Below are 12,315 nucleotides of genomic sequence, written 5' to 3'. Positions count from 1 at the left end.
TACAAATGTAGCCATCATGGCACCATAACCGTAACCATCTCATCCCCATATAAAAAGTGTACCCATTATTTACAACTCGTAAGAAGCGTCACCATTATATCCTTCCATAACAAGTGCAGCAACCATGTACCCCATAGAAAAAGCATCACAATTTTCTCCCCTCCTTTATCAAGGACCACCATTATTCACAACACCCATTTAAAGAGCAGCTATTCCTCTCCCCAAATACAATGTGGAGCAGCTGCTGGACACATATGATAGTCATTTACCCTGCCAGATGCTTCTACTGCTATCATGTTCACCCCCAGCATCTAACATCACATGACTAATGCCAGCATACTAAAACTATGAGAAAAGATGTTTGGGAAGGTAACTGTGACATGCTTTCAGCAAGTACACCATTCTGCATATGGAAGGACATCAGCAGTATGGAGACACTTGTCTGGGTTATTATAGTGGGAGACAATGGGAAACGTTCAGAAATGCTCCTAGTGTTGGTGCTATCTGCCCAAACCCAGTAGCCCCTACCTTTCCACTGTTGTCTTTAAACAGTTCTCATTAATGCTTAAAAGACGATATGCAAATCATCTGCTCTCTATGAACACTGCATAAAATATTAATACTGCATATTACCTACACCCACTACATGCAACAGCACCTTAGACCTCATAGGGGCTCAATGAGCATTGTTCCAAAGGCATTCCCTTTTGATGCCAGTGCATGCAACAAAAGGAATGGAACCATAAATTATTTTTTTAATTTAATGTCTACTACTGTGTATTGATGAAAAATTATTTTCAACAGAAACCTTTATTTTCAAACATTTATTACAGTCCTCAGCTTTAATTGTTCCTCCTATCCAAACAAACATCATTCCATTGGTTAATTGTATTTGTTAAAACAAAGTGTTTCCCTCCAATAAGAAAAAAAGAAGAAAGACACTCCCAGGACAGGTTTGCTATTGGGTACATGGCTGTGGGCGGGGTTTAATGATACCACCCATAGAATTTGCATAGAAGGGGTTGGGTCTGCCTGAATGTCATGTGATTTTACATCATCACAGTGGAATCAAATAGCCCCGCCCCCTTTACGTCATTAGCTTTGGAAAGAACGCGAGAGAACTGAAGGTAAGGCTCACACCCTTCCATTTTATGATAATAGGGGGGGGGGGCAAGCTGGGGACACTTAACAAGGGTTCACTTAACGGTCTTCTACTACCCCTAAACTTGGTGAACCCCACACATACTATGCAGAATATGCACAATAGCGACTGACTGGGAACCCTAAAAACACAATGAAAAGTGGGCGTGGCTTCATGTTGGACTCCGGGTGCATGCAAATTATAGGATTTCTGACGTCATTTCCTACGTATATACCCGGCCGCCATCTTCTTGTATGAGGGAGTTGGAAGAAGGCGCCTTGGTGGCGGGAGAGGAGCGGACACGGTGCCTCGGCTAACACGCCCACCCACTCGGTGACGCGCTCTCCTCGGAGCACAGGGGGCGGAGACAGCGGCTCGCACCGGCTGGAAGAGGAGGAAACGGCGGCGCAGCCCCGGTACGGGAATCTCATAAACGGAGCAGCTTCTTCCGCAGCTCTCCCGGGTAAGTACACCACGTGCGCGCCTATTGTGTGGCGGAGAGAGAGAGGGCGGACAGAGCGAAGCGGTTCCACCGGAGGCCTCCTTCCCGCGGCAGGCGCGCCATGATGCTGAGCGCCCCTCGGGGCAACTTCACAGCCGCCTCTCCTGCGCTGCCCCCTAGGAGGCCGTGCCTCTACCCCGAGGAGGGGCGCTGCTGCGTTCCCTGGGCACCTGGCGTGCATGCGGGGCGGGAGAATGCGCCAAGCTGCTCTATTCTATGGCAGGGAGGGTGCCGGAGGAAAGTATTCATCTAGCGTGCAGGTCTGTTATTCCTCATCACAGAGGACAGGAACTGGCCGGCTCATATTCGGAAGTGGCTTATCTAACATTAGGCATCGGGGATTGGCTGCAGGGAGATCTACACAGGATTCTTATTGAACCAGAGCTGTGACTTTGTCCTGTGCCTTTTCCGTGCATCAGTATGAGCTAAGTGACTAGCTGAGGCTCTTCAGAATAAAGTGGGCAAGACAGTATTATCACGAGCCATCAAGTGTAGCTCTTTGAAGAAATAAAGAGTAAAGCAGTGATTTGTTTTACAAAATGGGTCACCCTGAATGCAACCAACTTAATGGATGACAAAAAAAACCTTGACTTCTATTGGATCTTTTGGCCTCTCGAATAACCGATGGCCGCTCTGTGCCAGTCCCAGCAGGAAAACCCATGGGTAAATTCTGCTAATAAGATTGGATGGACAGCACCCTTTAGAACTTTGGCTGGCGCTTGTGTACTTTAGGGCAGGGGTCCCCAATCTTTTTCGGCCCAGGGACCACTATCTGACCAAACTTTTGTCTGGGGAAAAATAACGTGCAGGAGAGGAGAGTATAAGGGAGGAAGCGGCTGCCAGCTAAGGTAACGGCAGTGGCGGCCATATGGGGGGGGGGGGGGGGGACAAGAGGCTAGACCCGCGGACCACCAGCAAATGACCCACGAACTGCCGTCGGCTGCGGACTGGGGGTTGGGAACCCCTGCTTTAGGGGACCCAGCAGGAACCCTCATAGGGAAATTCATCTAATGTGATTGGGTGGATGGCACCCTTTCGAATTGCAAGGGTTCACATAGGTTGTAGTAACCTACATCCATAGTATTTGGCCAGTCAGAATGCTTGGTGCTGTAAGATGCTACTGTGTTTGGAGTACTTTTCCCTATGAGGATTCCTGCTGGATACCCTATAGTAGACTAGTGTCAGAACTTTTAGGTTCCAAAAAGGTTGTAGTATACTACGTCCACACAGTATGGCCAATCACGACTCGTCATGCTGTAGCAGTTGCTGTGATTGGAGAACTGTTCTTTGAGATTTCCTGTTGTGCCCACTCAACTAGACCACCGGTCGCTCTACAATTTAAGTGCACCTGAGATGGTACGCTGTGCCTTTTTCAGAATCTATTTTATTTGCCAAGTGCAGGATCGTACAAGAAATTATTGGCAGTACAGTGCAGCAAAAACCTTCATGGACAAGGACGTACATTGAATAGGTACACATGGAAAACAGATGATGATGATGATAATAGTAAAAATACTTAAATGTGATTATACAGTTTACAGTATAAACTCTGCAGTGCAGTGTGGATAGTTAGTTACATTGCTCAGAGTGGGATGGTGGGGCAGGAGGCTGAGTTGAGGGCCAGGACAGCTTGGGGAAAGGAGTTCCTGTGTCTGGCGGTGGTGATGGAGATAGCTCTGAAGCGGTGCCCCAGAGGGAGTAGATTGAAGTAGTGATTGCCAGGGTGGGAGGAGTCATTTGCAATTCTATCTGCTCTAGAGTGCAGTCTGGTGCAGGAGCTCTAGAGATGGGAGGGGGCTCCGATGATCTTTTGTGCAGTTTTGATGACTCCCTGTAGTTTGTGTTTGTCCCTGGTGGAGGTGCCCGAGTACCATACATTTATACTTTCCAGGGCTTCTTTCAGCCCCATGGGGTCTGTGCTCTCCCTCGCCGTCCCCTTCGTTCACCAGATAGCCTCGTTGGTAATCTGAAGTTGAAGAGAAATCGAGAGCTCAATATGGTGTAGTATGTCAAAATTGATTGGATAAATGAAACAGTGAGATGGTAATACTCACAAACACGGGTTACCACCTAGGTAACCACTCATTAGGCAGGTGAGATTAGACCTGTCCTCACTCAGGATTAAGAAGTCGCTCTCTGTAGATAGGAAGAAAGGGGGTAGATCACCCCTCCACCTGGGGTGGACTCAAATATATTGGTAGATGAACAGAGGCGCCAGAAGGATAAAAGTACATACAATTTTTTAAAAATTGCCGGGAGGAAGTGGTGGACTCGCCTCCGTTAAAGCGGACACCAAGGACTGTAAATATATAGATATACACATTTATTGAAAATACCCCAAAGATGCAACACGTTTCGCGGGCACAGCCCACTTCTTCAGGCAATAAGACTGAATTGCTGTTGTTTATCCCCTGCCTATTGCCTGAAGAAGTGGGCTGTGTCCGCGAAACGCGTTGCATCTTTGGGGTATTTTCAATAAATGTGTATATCTAAATATTTACAGTCCTTGGTGTCTGCTTTAATGGAGGCGAGTCCACCTCTTCCTCCCAGCAATTTTTTAAAAATGTTATGTACTTTTATCCTTCTGGCGCCTCTGTTCACCTATCAATATATCGTTGGTAATCTGGTCAGTCTTTGGCCTCTGCGTGCCGAGCCGCGCTTGCGTAAAAAAGAAAGGTCTGTTCGGATGACCAATGAGACTATCTAGTGAACGGCAAGGGAGGATATGGAGGGGCGGGAGAGGCGGCGATGCACCGCTGATAGACGCGACTGGAGGCAGGGCTGCAGCCGTTAGCCCTGCCTCTAGGAGCAGCAAAATCTACGACCAATTTGGTCGTTGATTTTGCGCGGGGGGGTTGGGGGTGAAGGGACCCCCGTTTAGCCACGAGATGGTGGCGTTTTAGCAGGGGCACCCGTGCCCCTGCTAACTATGAGCTCTGAAGTGAGAATTATTCTCGCTTCAGTGTCTCTTTAATCATAGCTAGTTTTCAGTCCCTAAACAGTCTTGCTGCTTAGAGACTGGGCTATAGACCAACTATTGAAACACAGTTCTAATGTATCTTAACGCCGTTGTTACAATTTCTATTGTGAGCCATGTATGTACCAAATCCAATCCTGGGCACCACCTAGTCGGGCAAATACGTTTCTGACCTGAGGTAACCTTTGAAATGTATGATGCTTTAAAGCACAAGTGCACTCTGCTGGATTTTTTTATGGTTTGTAAGACATTTTGTTGGGACGTGCAGTGTATTCAACGGGCAGGTACACCTTCGTCATTTTTGCAACACAGTCCTATTTTAAGACAGCAACTGCACTGCCAATCTCCTTATGAATGGCACACATCCACTCAGTACCCTGCAACTAACTGCAGCACATCTCTGGTACAGAAAACATGTTGCATCTGGTTCCGTTGCAGTGTAAGCCAGGCCTTTTAAGTATTTATAAAGCATCTTCTGTAGTGTTGAATAAAGTACAAAAAAATAGTGGGCTGTTTAACCACTTGGTGACTGAGGGTTTTTTTCCCCTTGTGGACCAGAGCAATTTTCACCTGTCCGCGCTCCTCCCTTTTTTATTTCGCTAATAACTTAATTACTACTAATCACAGTGTAATGATCTATATCTTGTTTTTCTCGCCACCAATTAGGCTTTCTTTGGGACGTATATTATGCCAAGAATTATTTTATCCTAAATGCATTTTAACATGAATAAGAGAAAAATTAAAAAAATGCATTATTTTTCAGTTTTTGGCAATTATAGTGTTAAAATTAAAATGTTCTACTACTGTAGATAAAAGCCACACATTTTTATTTGCCCATTTGTCCTGGTTATTGCAAAGTTTAAAAAATTTCCCTAGTACAATGTATGGCGCCAGTATTTTATTTGGAAATGAAGGTGCATTTTTTCAGTCTTGCATCCATTACAAGCCCATAAATTAAAAATTAATAGTAATATACCGCCTTGACGTACATTTTTGGTCCACACGGTAACTACTTATATTTTTCTATCTATATCTATAATTTTTTTTATTAGTGTTTGGGTACTATGGGAGGGTGTGGGAGGGAAATAGTTAATTATAAAAGTCAGTGTGGGGATTTTTATTAAACAAAAATGAATTTTGGTGTAATATACTATTTGCCACAAGATGTCCTCAGTCATTATTTCCGATTCACTTACGTAAGCACGTGAATCTGAAGTAATGCGTAGCCGTGTAACAGGAAGATGCAATGAATGCCGGCGTCTCGTAGACGCTGGTATTCATTTAATCGGGGACTTAGATTTATGAATGGGACCTGCGGTCCCATTCATTAACTTACACTCTAAGCGGCGGTGCACGCGGGCGAACGGGAGCGAGCGGCGGCTGCACGCCGCTGAAGACTTGTATTCACGGTCCTGGTGCATCCTGTTAAGTTTGCAGGGCCGTGAATATACTGCACGGTAGGGCTGCACGATTTCTCGGTTTTAAACCAAAACCGCGGTTCCTGTGAAGACGATCTGGGGATCGTCTGTATCCGGTGGTTTTCGTTTTTTAGTGCCCGCGCTAAAAACAAGAAGCGCATATTTGAGATGTTAATGAGCGGGGGGGGGGGGGGGGGGGGCGCGAGGCGAGTCCAGTCCAGAGCGGCACACAGTTGTAGGTACGCCGTACGGGACTCGGGGGGCTGATCCGGTGGCAGAAGCAGTGCATATTTATGATGCTAATGAGCCGGGCAGCGGAGGGAGGCGAGTCCAGTCCTGAGGGGCGCTTCACACAGTTTCTCCAATCGCTGGATATCAATGGTATGCTCTAGTACAGCTCCGCCTACTGCTGCCGTCATACCATCGCTATCCAGCGATTGGTGAAGCGCTGCTCCGGACTGGACTCGCCTCCCACCGCTGCCTGGCTCATTGGCATCATTAAATATGCACTGCTTCTCCCACTGGATCCATCCCCCCGAGTCACGTGTGGCGTACCTACCTAGCTATACTGGGGCACCATGCTAGCTATACTGGGGCACCATGCTAGCTATGCTGCCACACCCAAGTCCCCCCCCAAAAAACCAAAACCCGCTGTGCATGACACTGTACACTACACTAGGACACCACCCATTCACCCCCCCAGAGAAAAATTTGGTCAAAGTGGTCCCTGGGCCGGAAAAGGTTGGGGACCCCTGCCACAGTCCACACACTATTGTTCAAGCTCAGGGGTACATTGTGAATTTGGTGCTAAAGCTTGTTTTGGGAAAAATCGTGAATAAAAAAAATCGAAATCACAATTTTTGACAGAAAAATCGCAATTTCAATTTTTACCCAAAATCGTGCAGCAAGTAGTTAAAATTCTGTACAATCAGAACATCCAGCAGTGCAAATACATATCGTACATACAAGAGGATAGTGGGTTGGAGACCTTGAGAAAGGAGAGAGATCTTTATATGGTAGGATGATGCATTTAAACTGGATCCTTTGGGTGATGGGTAGCCAATAAAGAGATTGATAGACATTGGTTGCCTCAGATGAGCGGGAGGAGAGGTGGATGAGACGGGCAGCAGTGTTCACTAAGTACTGGAGAGGTGCTAGTCTAGTTTTTGATAGGCAGCAGAGGAGACCCATCTTGTATGCTGTGAGGGGTCTGACAGTCTATGCCACACCCACTTTCACTCAAAATTTTTGGAGGGGGGGAGAGGCTGGGTTGCATGCAGTGTTGTGCATACTGGCATGAGCTCAGTGTTAATGGGCGTTTTACAGTCATTAACATTACATGCAATTTATAAATTGAGCAGAGAAATGTCAGGCAGCCAGTAGCATTTTTGGACACCACACATGGGCTATCATTCATAAAGCATTACCGTATGCGGTAATGCTGAAAACAGCTGACTTTACCGAGCACTTGGCAAAATGTAAATTTGTAAAAGCTGTTACCGCATGAAAAGCTGAAATTACTGAGCAGTGAGGTAAATTACCGCCTTGTGCAGTGATTATCTTCAGGGATGGTTGTAGTCAGCCAACTTCGCTACGCTGGAACTACGCGTAGTTATACGCAATTACGCTTCGCCAAACTACGGCTTCGAAATCAAATATTCGCTTCGTATGCATTTCGTAGAATACGCGTTAAAATACGCAATTACGCGTAGTGCGAAGCGTAGTGTATGCAGATGCTTATGCCTGTATGCAGAAAATTTTACGCATTAATTCCTTTGGATGCTGATACCGGGAACTATTCTATGCGTACATTCCCCTTTCCAATGCGTAAATTTGTAAGCATACAATCGTACGCGGAAAAATAGACGTGAGTAATGCATACGTAGTTTACTACGCAATACACATGTTAACTACGCAGAGTAAGCTATGCGTAGCGGTACTTCACTACGCGTAAATTCGTAAGCGTAGTTCTGCAACTTCACCTACGAACTACGATGCGTAGATGCAAACTACGATGCGTAAATTTGCACTGGCGTAGTTTCTGCTCATCCCTGATTATCTTAACACGTCACTAAATGTCAATTCATAAAGATTAGAGCAGGCAGTATTGGGATGGAGAATACCGATTGGAGGAGGCGATAAGCATGAGGATAAGATCAAAGTATTTTCCCGCCCATTGTGTGTTTTTTTTTTTTTTTTTTTTTTTTTTCTCTTCCCTCCTTTCTTCATTTTGTGCTGCTGTTTTGTCATTCAACTACGTGTAATGTGTGAAAAATCTGCTTGCCTTTTCTGCACATCGAAGTGTGAATCTACCCTATGTGGACTTCTGGTTTGGGACACAGGACCTCACTTCATACACACATGACTGTTCATGGCAGAGGTGGCTGGTGGCCATTGCCTCTGGGAACCTAGCATGTGTGCAGAAGCCCCAACCTTCTAGATGCATCAGCTGAGCACTGGCTGAGGGCATTGTTCTCTCACTGCCTGCTTTGTCAGCCTTCCTATTCTTGGCTTTACCGCATTTGAAAAACAATTGTAAATGCAATCTGACCTATAAGGTACCTAATGTCTATAAAACGTTAGGCCCTTACCTTTTTGACGTGGGGACTCTCTGGTTGGTCCGCCATGCACCATGCTGGTGTTGAGACTAAATGGGCAACCAGGCTAAGGGTGCCCACACATCTACTGATTTTGTGGCCCAATTGACCATCAGATTCGATAATTTCATTGAATCAGATGAAAAATGTTGCAGTGACAAGCATGCTCAATCCACCGATTTTTCAAGGTGAAATTTAGTCAAAAGCGTTGATTGAACATGCTGAAAAGATCTTATTTGAAGGTAGTTGATTGCGTGTGCATCGGAAAGAGTTTTGATAAGACCAGATGCGTGTGTGATGTTGAGAAATGGTGGTACTCATCTGTGACATTGGAGGAGGCCGGGGTCATTGTAGCAGGGCAGGTACGATTTTTTTTTTTCCCAAGGTTGTGGAGGCGGAGTCTCGGGGTCGGAGCAATTTTGGGTACCTGGAGTCGGTTTCATAAACTGAGTTAGGTGTTTTTGTTTTTTTACTGACTCCACAGCCCTGGATTTTACACTGCATCGATAGGGATGGAACATTTACACTTGGGTTTAGCCCAGATGGGTAATGTTGCTAGGCTGATTCCTGATAGATTTCATGCTGAAATAAAGATTTCCCCCCCCCCCCCTCTCCCCACATGGAATCACATCGTAGCACGACATTGCTCAAATGTGACATGGTGCGGTTCTCTGCCGCCAGGTAACACCACTGTGTCTAGCGCTGGCACACGTGGTGTTACAAATGCTGCCATTCTGCTGCATTTATATTGCATCCGAATGTCGCTTATTGGGCAGGAGGCTGAACTGCCTGACAAGCGTTCAGTTCAGCCACCTGTGTGAGAGAGGCCTAAGTGGTTGTCAACTACTACTATGACAGGAGTGCTATGAGAAACAGGTGGCAGCTTTTAGGGAATTAATAAAGCAGTTTTCATCACGTGCTCTAGTTTTTTATTACATTAAACTGACCATTGCAGTGTTCTCCCCAGAAAATTTTTTCCAACAGGGTGGCTTGAAAAAGTAGCTGGGTGGCATGAAAAAGTAGCCGGGTGGAGCAATATGAGAGAATGCAGGGCCGGTGCTTCTCTGCACGACTCTGCTTACAGCATAGGAGATGAGCCGATGCCAGGCGGGTGCTAACCAAAATTAGTCGGGTGGAGCACCCGGCTAAAAGGGCCTGGGGACAACACTGCATTGTAACCTTTTGTAAAGGAGATTCAAATACATTCTCATTTAGTTTTAACTTTGTGCTTAAAGTGAGTGTCCAAGGTACTAAAAAAAAAAAAAAAAAATCCACTTACCTGGGGCTTCCTCCGGCCCATGGCAGCTGTCCTGTGCCCTCGCCGCAGCTCTGGAGGCTCCCTGTCTTCTCTGCAGAACCCGACCTCGCCGGCCGAATCACGTGGCTTGCGCCGTGGAGCGCAGAAGAGGCTGACCCAGAACCCGACCTGGCGAGGTTGGGTTCTGCAGCGGAGAAGACCGGGAGCCTGCAGAGCTGCGGCGAGGGCACAGGACGGCTGCCATGGGCTGGAGGAAGCCCCAGGTAAGTGAATCCTTTTTTGGGGGATGTTTCCTTTAAAGGGTGCTTAGGCACACAATTCTTCATATGTCAGGACTATACCAGATCCTGTGTAGCAGGCATGTAGTGACCTAAGTGTTTAGAATTGAAGTCATGGGTGGAGCCTAGTCAAACTGGGAGTGGTGTCAGATTACATCTGCTTCTAGCAAGTTCTGAATACAAAGGTGATGCTGTGTCCTTGCAGCTTTAGTATTTAAAGGACAATTGAAGTCAGGTGGATATGGAGGCTGCCAAATGCATTTTCTTTTTAGTTAAGAAATACCAGTTGCCTGGCTATCATGTTGATCCTCTGCCTCTGATACTTAGCTATAGACCCTAAACAAGCCTGCAGCAGATCAGGTGTTTCTGACATTGTCAGATTTGACAAGATTAGCTGCATGCTTATTTCTGGAGATAAATACTATAGCCAAATAGATCAGCAGGGCTGCCAAGAAACTGGTATTGTTTAGAAGGACATACAATGTCCAAAGGACATACAATATTCTTCTCACTCCAGTAGTCCTTTAAATTGATGGGCACATTTATGAAAATACCTATTTAATCATTTATCTACATATGTTTAGTCATAAGAGCATTTGCTATAATTGGTCACGTAAATTCTGGAAAGCAGGCTTTGCTTCCACAATTCTTGCATATTCAGCACAAGCTTAGAAATGAGAAGTGCTAAAGATGGCTAGTTCATCGTAGAGTACAACCCAGATGCTTTATCTCATGACTATTGGGAGATGGTGACAGTGAGATTCTGTCATATCTGACGGTAAACCTTATCGCATCCCTCATTGCAATCATCCATGACTCTGACTTTAATAGGGGAGACAAGCAAGTGCACTGCATCTGAGCCCTGCAAGCTTCTGCCTGCAAAGAGTATAGCATGAGCAAAAGGGGCTTCTGCTGAATGCTGTCATAGGCAGAGTGAAAAGCCTATAACTCCAGCCATTTGTTTTACTGTAACTCCGTAATTATGTTGAGCAATTTTAGTTTGAATGGGCTGTTTTGCAAATATTCACGTATTTTTAATGATGGCCTTTTACCTTTTTAAAAAGAAACCTGAAGTGAAAGGCATATGGAGGCTGACATATATTTATTTCCCATTATACAGTACCAGTTGCCTGGCAGTCAGTCATCTTTCTGGCATCAGGAGTCTGAATCACAAACCTGAAACAAGTACACTGCTAATCTATTCTGACTTCAGTCAGAGCACTTAATCTGCGTGCACGTTTGGGGTCTGTGGCTTGAAGTATTAGAGCTTGTTCACACAGACGTCTGCCCTCCTTCCAGTGGCAGCGAGTTCAGTCTTTTGGCGGCTTTCAGTGGCAATCAGTGGTTTCGTCCCCACAGGAGGACATTAGCCTCAGCGGTTAACCGTCCCTGGACACTATATGTAGCGTCCAGGGTTGCCTTAAACGCCAGGGAAAATTGGGATCTGAACGCTGTGTTCACGTAAACACCGGTAAAAGCCTGGTACAAACACTCCCATTCAATTGAATTGGAGCGTTTAATGCAGTCTCAAATGCCGGCGGTAAACGCGAGGCAGACTTCTGTGTGATCAAGCCTTTAGAGCTAGAGTAAATTGTTTAAATGTCATCCCCTATACCAGGGGTCCCAAACCTTTTTCGGCCCGGGGACAGCTATCTAACCAAACTTTTCTCTTGCGGGGGGTAGTGTCCTGCGCAGCGGGTTACCGGGGGGGGGAGGGGGTGTCTGGTGCGGCGGCATAGCTAGCATAGTTGCCCCAGTGTAGCTAGTATATTTACCCCAGTATAGCAAGTATTTTGCCCCAGTATAGCTAGTATTGTGCCCCAGTATAGTTGCCAGTTCGGGTTCCTTAAAGGGAAGGTTCAGGGATGCTGTGAAAAAAATAAAAATCCAAATCCACTTACCTGGGGCTTCCTCCAGCACGTGGCAGGCAGGAGGTGCCCTCGTCGCGTCTCCGCAGGCACCAGTGAGCCGCACATTGGAGCGCAGAAGAGCCCGACCTGGCAGCCGGCCTGGCCAGGTCGGGCGCGCCACCGGAGGAGACCGGGAGCCTGCGGAGCCGCGACGAGGGCACCTCCTGCCTGCCACGGGCTGGAGGAAGCCCCAGGTAAGTGGATTTGGATTTTTGTTTTTTTTCACAGCGTCCC

General features: G+C 46.4%; 1 protein-coding gene across 2 annotated transcripts in view; it reads left to right on the top strand.

Moving 5' to 3' along the window:
- The first annotated feature begins 1,203 nt into the window (after positions 1-1,203).
- Positions 1,204-12,315, top strand: part of ADNP2 (ADNP homeobox 2) — a 30,369-nt gene continuing 19,257 nt past the window's right edge. For both annotated transcript variants that reach the window (XM_068237008.1, XM_068237007.1), the window contains exon 1: positions 1,204-1,604. The gene's annotated coding sequence lies outside the window, so the exon portion shown is untranslated. The remainder of the gene's footprint in view (positions 1,605-12,315) is intronic.

The sequence above is a fragment of the Hyperolius riggenbachi genome, chromosome 5, assembly GCF_040937935.1.
Source record: "Hyperolius riggenbachi isolate aHypRig1 chromosome 5, aHypRig1.pri, whole genome shotgun sequence".
Lineage (NCBI taxonomy): Eukaryota > Metazoa > Chordata > Amphibia > Anura > Hyperoliidae > Hyperolius > Hyperolius riggenbachi.
The sequence above is the reverse complement of the archived record's forward strand: the minus strand, read 5'-3'. Positions and strand labels throughout refer to the sequence as shown.